Raw genomic sequence first — 14575 nt, forward strand, 5'->3', positions numbered from 1 at the left:
GCCGAGCAGGGAGCCCGACGTGGGGCTCGATCCCGGGAGCCTGAGATCACGACCTGAGCCGAAGGCAGGCAGACGCTTAACCGCTTAACCTTAACCGACTGAGCAACCCAGGCGCCCCTATTTATTTTTTTTTAAATGTCCAAGAAAGTCAAGTCTTTTCTAGTGAATTTGGATGCTGTGTCTTCAAAGGGTATATTAAGTCTTACAGTAAACACACCCTCCTACCAAAACCAAATACAACGATAAATTACATTAAACACCATAATGAACAAAGACCGGTCAATGCAATAGCATCCACTCTCTCTTAACAGTAATGGCATATGATACATAAATACCTTAAACACCTTCACTGTTTCCTTTGAGGGGGAAAATATTCTAGTACAAAAATTTATTATCACTTTCATTTTTACCAAAATGATTTTTTTATCATCAGTATTAGTTTTACATTAACTAGACTGTCAATGTCTTCTTGTTTGCATGTGCTTTTCAAAATAAATACCTCAATTAGTAAAATATTGAGTGCAGTTTTTTATGAGTTGTTAATTTAATTCTTAATTTTGTAGCTGTTCAGGCATCTGGACTATTATCATCAAAACATTTCAAATTGAACACAACCTAGATATTCAGGGCTCAGGGCTACTCACAAAGAATTTTAACTTTTAATCTTGTAGTGCTAGAAGAAAACACAGGATCTAACTACTCAATGTCCTTCTACATATAAACTAATTGACATCTATGGGACTTACCCACCTGCACTGTGAGCAGGCAGCGTAGAAAAAATTGGGGAAACAGCTACAGAAAACAAGTCACCCAACACAGGATGGCATTCTGTGGAAAATTCAAATCCTTAGTCAATATAATACAACATGTACTCTTAACTACTCTTAAATAATTTACATGTAGCCTTACCTAATTTTTTCATGAATTCCAAATACATCACTTTTGAATACATAATTGTCCTTAATCACCTGGAGGGCTTGTTAAAACACACATGAATGGGTGCAGGTGGGACTCGGTAATTTGCATTTCTTCTTTTTTTTTTTTTAATTTTATTATGTTATGTTAGTCACCATACAATACATCATTGGTTTTTGATGTGGTGATCCACAATCCACTGTTTTTGTATAACACCCAGTGCTCCATGCAGTACGTGCCTTTCTAACAAGTTCCCTGGTGAAACTGAAGCTACTGGTTCCTGGACCACACTTTGAAAAATGCTACTTTAAATGATTTTTATAATATGTTTTTTTGGAAGTTAATAATCAGAAACATATTTTTTCATTTTTACCCAGTGTGTGAGATGCCCATATACACAAAAGACATTAAAACATATGAAACAATTCTTTTATTATAACGAATCCTGATTTTTTTCCCATTCCATTCCATCCTTTTCTACTCCTCTTCATTTAAAAAGAAACATTGGTCATGAACCACAAATTTGATTTATGAACGTTGACAGATCAAGATCCACCGTCTGAAAAATACTGTGCAGGATTCCCATGTTCATCATTTAATTTGATAATAATAACTGTTAACATGCATTGATACTTACCAGGTTGCCAGATACCCTTCCAGTCTCTTTATAAGCGTTGCTCACTTCATAAATTAAAAACCCATAATAACGTTATGAAGGGGGTATTATCAAATGCCCATATTCACAGAGAGGAAATCTGTGGTTCGAGATTAATGCAAATTGCCCAAGGTCACAAGGTTTGTGCACCTCAGAGCCATGTTGGAACAGAGGCCTAATTCCAGAGCATGATGACAAAGATTGCTCCTTCAGAGTGAGATATTTTAGTTTTGAATCCCAGATCTACTACTTAGTTGTGTGATTTTGGTAAGTTACTAAGCCTCTCCAAGTTTCAGCCTTCCCATCTATAAAAGAGTGAGATAATAATAGGGCCTACTCACATGAGAGCTGTGAGGATTAAAGGGGATGATGACCCATGACAAGGGCTTGGCACAACTAAGCACATAATAAGGCTTCAATAATTGTTATCTATTATTAGACAGAGACCAAATTCTCAGTTGCCACACCATACACAGCTCCCTTCCATTGGCTTCTAGTTCCCAGTGCTGTCTCTGGATTTGCCTTTTCTCTTAATTCCTTGCCTTCTGAGGATATCAGGTTATCCTATGACCTTGCTACTGTCTTTCTCCCATCCATCCTTTCTGGCAGCTCCATCCGTGGTGCAGAAGTTCTCAGAACTCCTCACCCAGACAATTCCTTGTGGCTTCCACCTGTCTTTAGGGACCAGAAACCAAGGCTCCACCATGGAACCTGTCACCCTGAACCTAATCCCGAAGACACAGAAAAGTTATTCCATGATGAAATTGTAAGTTGTTACCAAAAGATGAAGTCTTTAATCAGCAAATCACAATTATGTGAAGGCTGAGGCCTTTTGTATACCCCATAGATGCCTTTATATAAAATCATCAACACTGTATTGACTATTTTATAATAACAGTTAAACCATAATGGGATTTGAATACCAAATGAAACTCTGAAGGTGGTACTCATGTAGCTAAATTCTAGGTTTATGAAATGAAGTGCAACAAGATAACATCAGGATCTCTCGACTTCTCTGGCTCATCTTTTCTTGCTAGAAGTTCCTTCATATGAGACATTTTTAAACCAGTGTGGGAAACAATGAAACAATCAAAGATGACCCCTCATGAAGGTTGGAGAAGTCCCTTTTGTATCTTTACAAAGAGGAGTGAGATGCATTTCAACAATTTCTATAGTGAATGTCCTTCCTTGAGAAAGATTGGCATGGAAATCCCTTCCCTTATTGCTCATTTCACTTTTGTGTGACCAGTGAGTACTACCACCACCTCAACTTTTCTCCCCTTCTCAGTTGCTCCCTCCAGCAAAATCACCCTCTCCTGCTACATTTCAGCTTTCCTAAGTTGGGTCTCCAGTCCTCAGACCATGGACTACTTGTACCTTCCCGTTCCTCTACCTCCACCTCTTGCTCACGGAGTTCCTGGGGTATATGCCCCATATATGGGAATTAAGTCATGGGGATAGATCACTGAAACCCCATGGGTAATACCTTTTCTATTTACTTCTCACCAGAAAATTGTCTGGTCAGGCTGATCACTACAGATTGATTCAGTTACCAGTCTGAGGCTGCTGGAGTCCCTTTTCTCACAGGAGAACCTTTATAGTGGTAACTCACCCCAGGGGCCCCAACTCATCAGCACAAGAATACTGTCACCTGAAAGAGCCATAAGAAAGTTCCAAAGCCAGTTTGTGGAGACCATGTTGGGACCAAGAGGAAGGTAATACAGTAAAAATAGCAGGCAGACATGGTTTTGGTTCATGACTCTCTATCGCTTCTATGTTACCTTAGGTGAACTTCTTTATCTCTCCAAGCCCAAACATTCCCATGTAATGGGAATAGTAATATCTGAATTAGAGAGAACAGATTTTACTGCTGGAATTACTAATCACTTCTAACTACTTCTAGAATTACAAATCATATATGTAAAAGCATCTCATGGAGTGTTTGGTATTTAGTAGGTACTTAATTCATTAGAGTGACTATCACTATGAGAGTCTGTGAGACTCAAAGAAAGAAAGAAAAAATTTCAGGACAAAATGAAAGCTATTTCCCCTCTTCAGGAAATTTGAAAAATTACTTCATTTTCTTTTTTTTTTTTTTTAAGATTTTATGTATTTATTTGACAGAGAGAGAGCACAAGCAGGGGGAGTGGCAGGCAGAGGGAGAGGGAGAAGCAGAGCAAGGAGCCCAACGCAGGGCTCGATCCCAGGACCCTGGAAAATCATGACCTGAGCCGAAGGCAGACGCTTAACCGACTGAGCCACCCAGGCGCCCCCATTACTTTGTTTTCTGAAAACTCAATGTGATGGTCAGGAAACAACCCCAATAATAGGGATAAACCTCAATTTATTGATAGATTTCATTTGTAACAAAAAGAAAGTTTTCTGTTTCTCAGAAATATCCCTAAGGGAACTCTTGTATACATTTGTAATACATGTATTTAAAAAAACCACACATGTTTGGTCTTAAATATCTATTTTCAAAATTATTCAGACATGACTCTTCTAAGTTTTTCAAGAAATGTAATATTTGGGGTGAGTCTATTTTATCATCAGGGAGTACAAAAACAGTACCTAGAATGTTTCTAGAAATCACACATACACAAAAAAAGGTCTGGAAAAATTATTGGCTCTAAAAGACTAAACTGAAGTTACAAAATAGAGACTTATAAATATTTAACTACATGTCTAAAAAGAGTAAGAAATATACAGAATGAAGGTAATTCAATCTATTTCCATAATGGATTTGAGTTAACTTAAAGGGTATGGAATGATCGGTACATAAAAAGATGCAAACTGTGTCATAAGAAGACCTTGACCAGGGTACAACTAAGGATCAAATTTAGTTCTGAGCTTCTTGCGTGACAAGCCAAACTGAGAAACATGGTGATTTCTTAGTCTCCTTTCTTCTAACAGAAGAAACAACACTAACAACACTAGTTAATCAGAAGAGGCACACTTTTTTTTTTTTAAAGATTTTATTTATTTTGACAGAGAGAGACACAGCGAGAGAGGGAACACAAGCAGGGGGAGTGGGAGAGGGAGAAGCAGGCTTCCCGACGAACAGGGAGCCCGATGCGGGGCTCGATCCCAGGACTCTGGGATCATGACCTGAGCCGAAGGCAGACGCTTAACGACTGAGCCACCCAGGCGCCCCAAGAGGCACACTTTTTAAAGCAGTAAAAGCAAAAATGAATTTATGGAGATCTTTATGTAAGGAATATTGAAATACATAACAAAAAGTGCAGAGATATTTTCCATGCAGCCTATCTCTTTTATGTTGACTCAGTAAAATCTAGGGCACTACAATAAAGCACGGTGTGATGAAGACAATCTAATGAAAAGGTGTTGTAAAGTGAGTGGAATAGGTAAGCTTCTGGTCATATAATTTGATAAAAATAGGGAGCATGGAAGAGTTAGAAAACTAAGTAGACTCTTACTCTTAAATATCAATGCTTGCTCTTCCACTCTTCTCAGAGATACTACATAAGGAACAATTTGAGCTTAGTGTCCCTGGCTGGTGACTAAAACACAAGCATGATGCATTCCTGATTGAAAAATTATCTAGAGGCATGCAGGTGCCAGAGGAAACACTGCTCGGAAAATGAAAGAAAGCCCATTTGTATTTTGGTTCAAATGGAGAGCAACCCCCTTCTACATGTCAGGCAGCAGAAATAACTCTAGAGTAAGACAAATTTTATCAGGAAGAAACTTTGGATTTGGCCTAAGTGCTCAAATGAGATGAAAAGAAAACCCATATAATAAAAAATCAGTAACATGAAAAAAGATGCCCTTCTGAATTTCCTCCTCTCCATCCACCTCCACATTCTCCTTTAATTAAATCCAACTTCCTTCAAGCACTAGCACTCAAGATAATTATTAAATAGCCAAAATTAGTATTTCTATTTTGTTTGATTAATTAAAATTATTGCCCACCCACAGGCAGCAGAATCTCTAAATTTAACTCCATTATTACTCCTCACAGCCAAAACCAGCACCTCCCACTGGGATTTGATAGATTACAGATTTTATAGTATCATATAAAAAACAATTGTGAAAAATGTGTATCTATTAGAACTGTTTCTATTATCTTTAAACTCGAGTATGCCTTGTGTTTTTTCAAAAGAAAAAGATGATTCCAAAGTAGTTTTTTGTTTTGCTTTGCTTTTGCTTTATCATTTCAAAAGCACAAATTTCATCTATTATAGGAATTAAATAGACATGCGTGGGCTGGTCTAGAAAGTGAATTACAGGGCGCCTGGGTGGCTCAGTTGGTTAAGCGACTGCCTTCGGCTCAGGTCATGATCCTGGAGTCCCAGGATCGAGTCCCGCATCGGGCTCCCTGCTCGGCAGGGAGTCTGCTTCTCCCTCGGACCCTCCCCCCTCTCATGTGCTTGCTCTCTCTCATTCTCTCTCTCTTAAATAAATAAATAAAATCTTAAAAAAAAAAAAAAAAAGAAAGTGAATTACATTTTGTAGCATTGTTACTTTTGGAAAATGAACTCTGAGTCCAAATAGATATTTTTCAAATGGGACCTTTGGGGAAAAAAACTATCTGGATAAATTGGAGTCCACCAGTACTTTATTCATTCATAACTTGGCTTGCCCATTTATTAAGGAAACATTAACACATATCTACTATATGTTTCAGACACTGGGCTAGGCACTAGGATGCAGGTGGGTCCTCCACCACCAATATAACTGTTAAGGAACTCACTATAGTTGATTGGTAGTAATATTTTAATAATAAAAATTATTCAAAATAATTATTCGAAGTATGTTCAAAACACCATGAAAGCAGACAAGATGAAATGATTTATCTTTCCTGCATAGAACTGGGTAAATTCACCCAGAGAAAGTTCCAGTTGAAATGGACCACCAAGAATGGACTTTCAGGCAAAGGGAATTCCTGGAGAATGGAAATCCATGAGCAAAAAATCAGAAGTGTGAACAATGAGGAGCCCTTGTGCAGCAAAAAGAAGCTAAAAAGGAAGGGCTTTAAAAGCTTTCAGTCACTATACTAAAGAGCTTAGAGTTACTGTTGTAGGATAATTGGGATCCCGGGATCCATCAAAGGTTTTAGAACAAGGGATTGACACAATTAGATCTGTCCTGTATAAAGACTAGTTGTAGCAATGCCATGGTTGGGAGTAGATGCTGCTTAAAAGCACACATGTACACAATAACCTCTGAAAACTGAACATTCCTTGTATCTCATCAGAACAATCCCCCCACTTCCAAATGTACCTCTACTTAGCCACTGAAACCATCATAATCTTATAAAGTTTGAGTAGCGAAGTCAAGACGGGTCACCATTTCAAGACTCAGTCTGAGGCTCGAACTCTTCACATGAAGAGCATTAACTTCATGGCAAAGTGGACCATTTACAATTTTATTTTTAAATACCCTTCTCCATCTGGGAGAAATATTAGTCCTTTAGCCATGGATTTAAGAGTAAACAAGCATCTCTGGATTTTAAATCGTGGGGGCTTTTTTTCTCAGGAAAATGTGACCACTGTGGAATGGATGCCTCAGGTTCTTCTTCTTATCGTCAACCTCCTCCAACCAGGTGTGACTAACTGAGGGGCTGTGCCTTCCACTGGCCTCCAAGCTGAGGCTCTATTCACCCCCTCCATCTTTTTTTCCAAAGCTCTCACCTTTACCAAAAATTGACACATGGCGGAAAGAAGGGATCAGCATTACATAAGCTCAACTCACCAGGAAAGAACGTTTTATTACCAGCCAGAAATACCAAAGGAAAATAACTACAGGTAACTGAGATGATCCTACAGCACTGCTAACACTAAAAACAGAAACAAAATGCATGGTCTGGATTTTGCAGCAGTTCTGCTTGCTCTTAGCCATACGAAACCAACCCAGACACTAATCGAGCCAGAAAGAAAACACACTGGAATGGGCCAGAAGGTCACAACAATACTACTAAGGCACTGTTGGTAAACACCAACTCGGCTTTGGCCAAGACAGCAAAGCAATCAGACTCGAACCACTTATTACCACCTGTTGCACATTCCTTACCCTTCCTGCCCTTTCCCTTACCCCCCACCCTCCATCCTAGAGAGTCCAAGATCACACAGTAAATAAAGCCCTGACCAGTGAAAATTCTCAGAGCTTTGGCTATTACTATACCAAGAAAAACCCGAAAGGACCTCACTGGAGATTTAAGCCCAGAACACTTTTCTCTTTTACACTCAAACCTATACTCTTGTCTGGAAGGGTACAGTCCTATTTCTTCTTCAGTGATTTTTTTTTTTTTCTCGAGAACATAGTTTTTCTTCACTTACTATCAGGCTGCATTTTCAAAATGATTCAAATTCACCAGTACACACAGCACAAAAGAACATTACTCAGAAACCATCCACCTTTCAATCCCAAATCCCTGAGATTAAGTAATAAAACAAAATAATACAGTTGAAAGCCAAGGACAGACTGAGTTTCAACAGACTTTCAGATGCAGAAAAAAATTTACAGATTCTTCTTCTCTTTATCACACTAGTTGTGTATTCCTCACACATACCCCAAACTAAATTCCAGATCTGAAAAACTCATAGTTTATCCCTTATTCCCACTTAAAGATCTTCCCCTAAGAACATACCTCCTCTGAGTGGGAAGAGAATGTTATTTATTTTAAAGTTTTGCCAGTATTTCAGTCCTCCAAGATGTCTAACATGAATTCTCTGACAACTCAGTAATGGATCTAAAGAATGGACTCCTTGACTTCTTACCTAAAGATCAGGCACTCAAGAAAGATAAAAAGGGGAATTGTATTACTGGGCTCCCTTAGAAGTTGAAATGTCCCCAGAGAAGAGGAAGTATTAAGAAATTTAAAAGGGAGAGCGAGATCTTAACAAGTCTGATGTGGCTTTATACTTGTTTTCTGGCTTTTCCTAATATATTAATTCTCTGTGTTTTATGATGCCCAGCTTAATACCAACATCCATTCTTGCCCTTAAGGGTTGGTTTTGAGTTCTAATTAGAATCAGAGGACAGAATGTATTTAATCTGTCTGTCCATCTTCTTCTCAGTAATTGAGTAAAGTTCTTAACTGTACTGTAAATACTCCAGGTTTCAATTAACTTGTCTTCCTTAGTAGACACAGCAACACACATTGTTTTACTTATGCATAAGCAAACCCCTTACAACTTTTATATTTCAAATATCCAGCATGACTTATGTATTTCCTCTTTTTAGAAAGAGATGAAATGATGATGTCTTGCTAAGGTTTAAAAAAAAAAAAGTAACAAAAACTATGATGGAAACACAATAGTCTGGAGATTATCTTTTAATTCAAATGAATTAAATAGACCTAGACTACATAGAGGGAGTCTGGGCTCCCTATTACTAGTTGGTATTGAAAACCTAATATCTCTAAGAATATTTCTCGAAGAGTATTATCTCCCCTTCTATTTGGGGATTTATAAAAGAAATACAGCCCACGCTATTTTTTTAAATGACAACATATTACCTATTTATACTCAAGAGAGGATGGAAAACGTCTTCAAAAAGTTACTTTTTAAAAAATCTAAACAAAATCTTTGGGGTGGCTTAAAATTCACCAAAGATTCCCTATTATTTTACGTTGGCAATAAAAGAGTTCATTATTAAAACCTACCTCTGTGTGCCTGTTATCTAGGAAACTCTCGCAAGACACTAGTGGAAACAAACAGGGAAGGAGGGGCGGGGCGGGGGGCGGTTGGATGGAGAAGGAAGGATGGATAGTAAGGGAGCTGAACTGCACGATTTTTATTAATTCCATCTATGTTTAAGGCCAGAAACACATACTACCAGCTTACATCTTTTCTTCCTTTTAAAAATAAAAATTGTTTTCCAACACACACATACACACACACACACACATACACACACCACTGCACCAGCATGGGATTCCGGCGATCCCTCCTCGCCCCCAGCAGCTCCCCTCCCTGTCGCAGGCAGCTGTGGCTGCAGCCCCCGCGCGCGCCCCGGGCCGCATCTCAGCCTCCCGCGGCGGCCCCGGCGCACACCCCGGCGCAGCGTCACCTACCTACCCTGCTCGGAGCACACGACAGACGCGGGACGGCGGCTGCTCCAAAGGGAAAGGCTCCCAGGACAAGCCGAAGGAAAAGAAAAGGGGAGGAGGGACGGCTACTCTACTTCCCACAACAAGGGGAAGTGTTGCGCCCCATGCACTTGGTGGCTCCGCAGCTGTGGTTTCGGGAGGAAATGCTCAGCGGCCGAAGGAGCTGCGGCTGGGGTGGAAAGTTGTGGGTGTTTCCCCCCCCCACCGCCCTTGCCTCGATCCTCGCCTGTCCCCGCCGCAGTCGTGACAGCTCCCCCGGCCTTGGAGACCCTCCGGAGCCCCGCCGGTTTCCCCCGGAGCTGGGCTGAGTTGCCACATGCACTTGAGAAATCCTAGCAGTTGCGCAAAGAGTCCCAGAAGTTAGAGTGATTGTGTGTGAATGTGTAAATATACAGTACAAGAGGCTGGAACAACTGAGCGGGGCCAACCCTCAGACGCAGCCCAGGGTTTCAGATTTCATTTGGCAACTGGCAGCTTCAGAAGATTCGAGCCGCACTATGGGGGAGGCCGGAAGGAGCCGTGTCCTGGCCCTACGTCTCACCCCTAGGTTATCTCGGAGCCTGAGTGACATAGCCAGGCGCCGGGCTACCCCACGACCAGGCAGAGCCTGCTCTGCCTCTGTCCCTCCGCAACTGACATTACTCATTTCATTACTTGTGTACCATAGATACGTACCAGTCACAAATCTGGGGCTCTGGGTTCGGAGAAGGATGGAAAATACATGTCTCCCGCCCTCCAGGAGCTCTGCATTTCTTTGGCCAAACCCCACCGCAGATTTTATTTGCTTCCCTAGGCTCTCTCTGTAAAATCTTATTTCTCCAATCAGAATTACCTGTGTCATTAAACCTGCATTCCTAGAAATGCTTATTTAGATGGATGCCCTCAGTTAGATCCTTAGAGAAACGCAAAGCATACTCACTTCCTTATCATGGTTTAAGAGCTCTCAGAATTGCACAGTATGAAAGAAGGGACAGAGAAGACAGTAAAATTTTTGCTGATGCAACCCCCTCTCTTCCCACCACCACCAAAAATGCCTATTTCAAATCTAGATCTTACAATATGGGTTACCTGGAAGGCCACCTCAATTACTTCAAAAAGCTTTAAAAGATCTCTGCTTTCGATTGCTTAAAAATCATCACTAGGTTTCTTTAAGACACAAAATAAGAGTGTTCTCATTAGGAATCTCCAGTACTGTGGAAGAAGAGCACACATGCAAATTTAGAAACAACAAAAATAAAAGCTTATGTAGACACTTATTTTTCTTTTCTCTTTTATCCTCTTTCTTGTAGTCTTTCTTCTTGGTGATCTGCCCTGTCCCAACCTGATGCCCATTAAAAAACTGATTTTCTGGCTGGAGAATTCTCAGCCCTTTAATGAATCAAATTAACTTCTGCAAGGAGAAAAAAAAAAAAACCTCTCTTTTGGCATTTCCTTTTTAAAAATGTGTTTGGAATCCCTAACCAGAAGCAATGTAGCTTATTTTCTAATTGGTAGGACTAAATGACCTTTATCAACCCATATGGCTTTATGGGTTCCAGCTACACCTTGGCAGGGAAATGCCAGTGGGCAGTTTTAGATGAAAGCCAGAAAACAATGAAATTAACCAAAATGAAATCTGCACACATTTGATGGACTCAAAAGCCTCAGGAAGGTAAGTGTCAGTAAGTATGATTCAAGATCGTGACATTTAAAAAAGACAAGGAAACTATCACATCAGTAACCTATTTCAGGACGTAACAATTATTACCCCAAGCAATTTAGACTCAAAAGACAATAAAAAATTAAACTCAGGGTGGTTACAGGGTAGTCCCTAATCCAAAAGGTTAAGACATGCCTCTGGACACAGCCTTGTACCCAAACCTGGCCCTTCACATCTCCTGACTGTCTCCACACTTTCCATTTGACATCACTTCCCTGACATGTGTGATGTGTGTGACTATCTTAAGCTAGACAGTACACCTGAAGGATAGGAAGATTCTCACTTGAGGATTAAGCATGGGGGAAGTATATCTACCAAAGCCCCTGGCTTTCCCTCTCACTTCTCTGCAGAAAGACCAGAGTCACTGTGTTCCTCTTCTAGAAGCCCCTAGAGATTGAGCAAAGATCTTTGTTACAATAGAGTATAACCCGAATTAGAAAATGCTTGGTTGTTCAGTGGACGCAGTGTGTTATTCCTCTCTTCTGGATTAATTGGGACTGGAAGACATCCCTCAGACAGATTGTAGCAACGTTAAAGGAGAAATAAACTCTTAAACAGAGATGTGAAAGAGTCTAACCAAAGGATCGTGCTGATGTGACTGATCCAGACTCCAGGGAAAATGGTGTCTGTCATTCAATTCCCAGAGCATCTAGTGAGAACTTACCCAGCGCATCACTTAAAGCTGCATTTTAGCAGTCAGCTCGATACTGAGTTAAAAGCATGCTTGAGAGAAACTCTACAAAACCCACAAATGCTTCAAGAGTAAGGGCTAACTTTCCTAAAGATTCCTAAGTTTTAGATATCCTCAGAAGAAGGGTCAATGAAAGTCAGTATAAAAGGCAGGCAGGGTTTGAGGGACCTCAGATTTACAAGAGAGAAGTTTAATACCTCTAGGACCAGGAGGATTTCAGGGACCTAGAAATGCAATAGGAAGGGAAGAAAGAGGAGCAGAAGGAGAGAAAGAAGATAACGGCCTCACTACATTTGGACAAATCTGAGGATCATTACTGCCAGAGTCAAGGACAGAAGAGCATCTCTAGACAAAGCCTCCCAGATGCTGTTTCTGTCAGGCCACTAATTGGAATTTAGTTAGAGGAACCTCAACAAGAATTTGTACAATCACTTTGCCTAATGTTTCCTAAGTCAAAGGGAACTATTAACCACATGGGGGAGGGGGAGTGAAATAGGTGAAGTGAATTAAGAGGTATAAATTTCCAGTTATAAAATAAAAAGGAAAAGAAAACACATATAGATTAAAATGTGTTTTAAAACACTTTCCTGCTTTAAAAATTTCAGTTTTCCTGAAAAATTTCAGATTCCTTGCCAGATTCTTTGAAGACCTTAGCATAGAGTAATGTATTGTCATGTTACCCACTTGCCTGTTAATATCAGATACTGGGACTCTTTAATTATGTTTTCTTTTGGGAAAACATACATTCCTAAGAGGGCAAAAAACATAGTAACAAAACTGAATAGTCAACAACTGCCAAAATCCTAACATTTCCTTCAGGCTCTCACCAACAATGCAGAATTTGTGTGGGTACTCGAACATGCCAAGATCTGATTTCAGTATTAAGATAGAAGGCTGTGCTTTAAAACATGTCTATTTCAAAATGTCTGGTTTTGTTTTTTCTTTTTATTTCCTAGTAGGAGTTCCTTTTTGAAAAAGTCCAATTTTGTCTTAACTAAATAAGGCTGGAAGAGATTTGAAGGAGTTTCATGCCCACCATCCCCAAAACGATGGATCACCTGATTCAGGGAAAGGGGATGAATTACTACATTAAAATGGTGGGGCCAAAATAATCCAGCTAAATCCAGGTGAGAAAGATAATAAAGGAGAGAAAGTACAAAAGAGAGAAGGGCTACTATGGTGTCGGAGTCCTTGCTGACTCTGTAATTCCATCACATCACACTCCTGCTATCAGTCAAGGGCCTTTTTTTTTTTTTAAAGACTTATTTATTTATCTTAGAGAGAAAGAGAGAGAGGGAATGACTGGGGTGAGGGGCAGAGGGATTCTTTAAGCAGACTCCCGCTAAGCACGGAACCAATGTGGGGCTTGATCCCATGACCCATGAGATCATGACCTGAACTGAAACCAAGAGTTGGACACTTAACTGACTGAGCCACCCAGGAGCCCCAGTCAAGGGCTTTAAAAGTGAAGCACGTTTAGATCCTGCATGGAGCATAGTATCAACCATCACTATACTTTTATTTAATTGGTATATTTTGGTGGTAGTCTGTGTCACACTCCATCATCCCCTAGACTCCTGGATTAGATCATACCCCCCCCCAAAAAAATCCATGATTAAATTTATTTTCAAAATAGTGTTTGTTGTTTTTTTGCCTAATTACAAAATTAATATATATTAACTCATGAAACTAATAACTACAAAGAAGCATAAAAAGAAGAAATTAAAAATTGCCATGATATCACCATTCAGAGATAAGTATTGTTAACATTTTTAATATGTCTAAGTGACTCTTCACCTCTTTGTGTGTCTCTGTCTTATATAACAGTTTGAAACATATTACTAACCAAAGTAAGGCTTTCTTTTGCCTGGGCCCCAAATTCAAACCTCAGTTTCCAATTAAAATAGTTTTCTTTGATACTGTTTAGATCAAGACTCAGGAGTTTACTGGATTTTATTTAAGAACTAAACTCTCCCTTCTAAGATATGCAGAATCCCCCCGCCCCCTGTCAGCTCCCAGAAAAATCTCCTGCTTTATACTTTCGGTTGCCATTTCTAAATCTCTCACTTACCACTAGACTAGTGCTTGTGCTGACTGACTCACAATTTCTCTAAGATAGCCTGCATTTTCCCGTTATTCACACCTCAGCTCACCACATCCTCGCTCCTTTCTCTACCCAACCAATGAGAACAGGCATCCATGTTCATACGAGCCCACACACGCATGCGCACACACACACACGCATGCGCGCACACACACAACACTCACACCATGCACACTCATGTCACACATGCACATCCATAAAGTGAAACATTCTTCCAAACATGCAATTTCCCACTTGTAGACTCAGCTCTTAATATAAAACTGGGATGAAACTTAAAATATTTAAAAATCTAATTCCATTCGAGTACCTGAGTAACAGCAAAATGGGCTTACTCTCAATACCCATACCTTTTTGTGGATTGCAAGCTCATTCTCATGTCAGAATCTTCTCATTAAGTTTGCATTTTGTAGAACATTAAATACTACCATTGAAATAAA

General features: G+C 39.9%; 1 protein-coding gene across 1 annotated transcript in view; it reads right to left on the reverse strand.

Moving 5' to 3' along the window:
• ARHGAP24 (Rho GTPase activating protein 24) overlaps positions 1-9668 on the reverse strand; it is a 503873-nt gene extending 494205 nt beyond the window's left edge. The window contains exon 1 of the mRNA XM_021702249.1: positions 9613-9668. The gene's annotated coding sequence lies outside the window, so the exon portion shown is untranslated. The remainder of the gene's footprint in view (positions 1-9612) is intronic.
• Between the last annotated feature and the right edge of the window lie 4907 nt (positions 9669-14575).

Source organism: Neomonachus schauinslandi, chromosome 2, assembly GCF_002201575.2.
Source record: "Neomonachus schauinslandi chromosome 2, ASM220157v2, whole genome shotgun sequence".
Taxonomy (NCBI): Eukaryota; Metazoa; Chordata; class Mammalia; order Carnivora; family Phocidae; genus Neomonachus; species Neomonachus schauinslandi.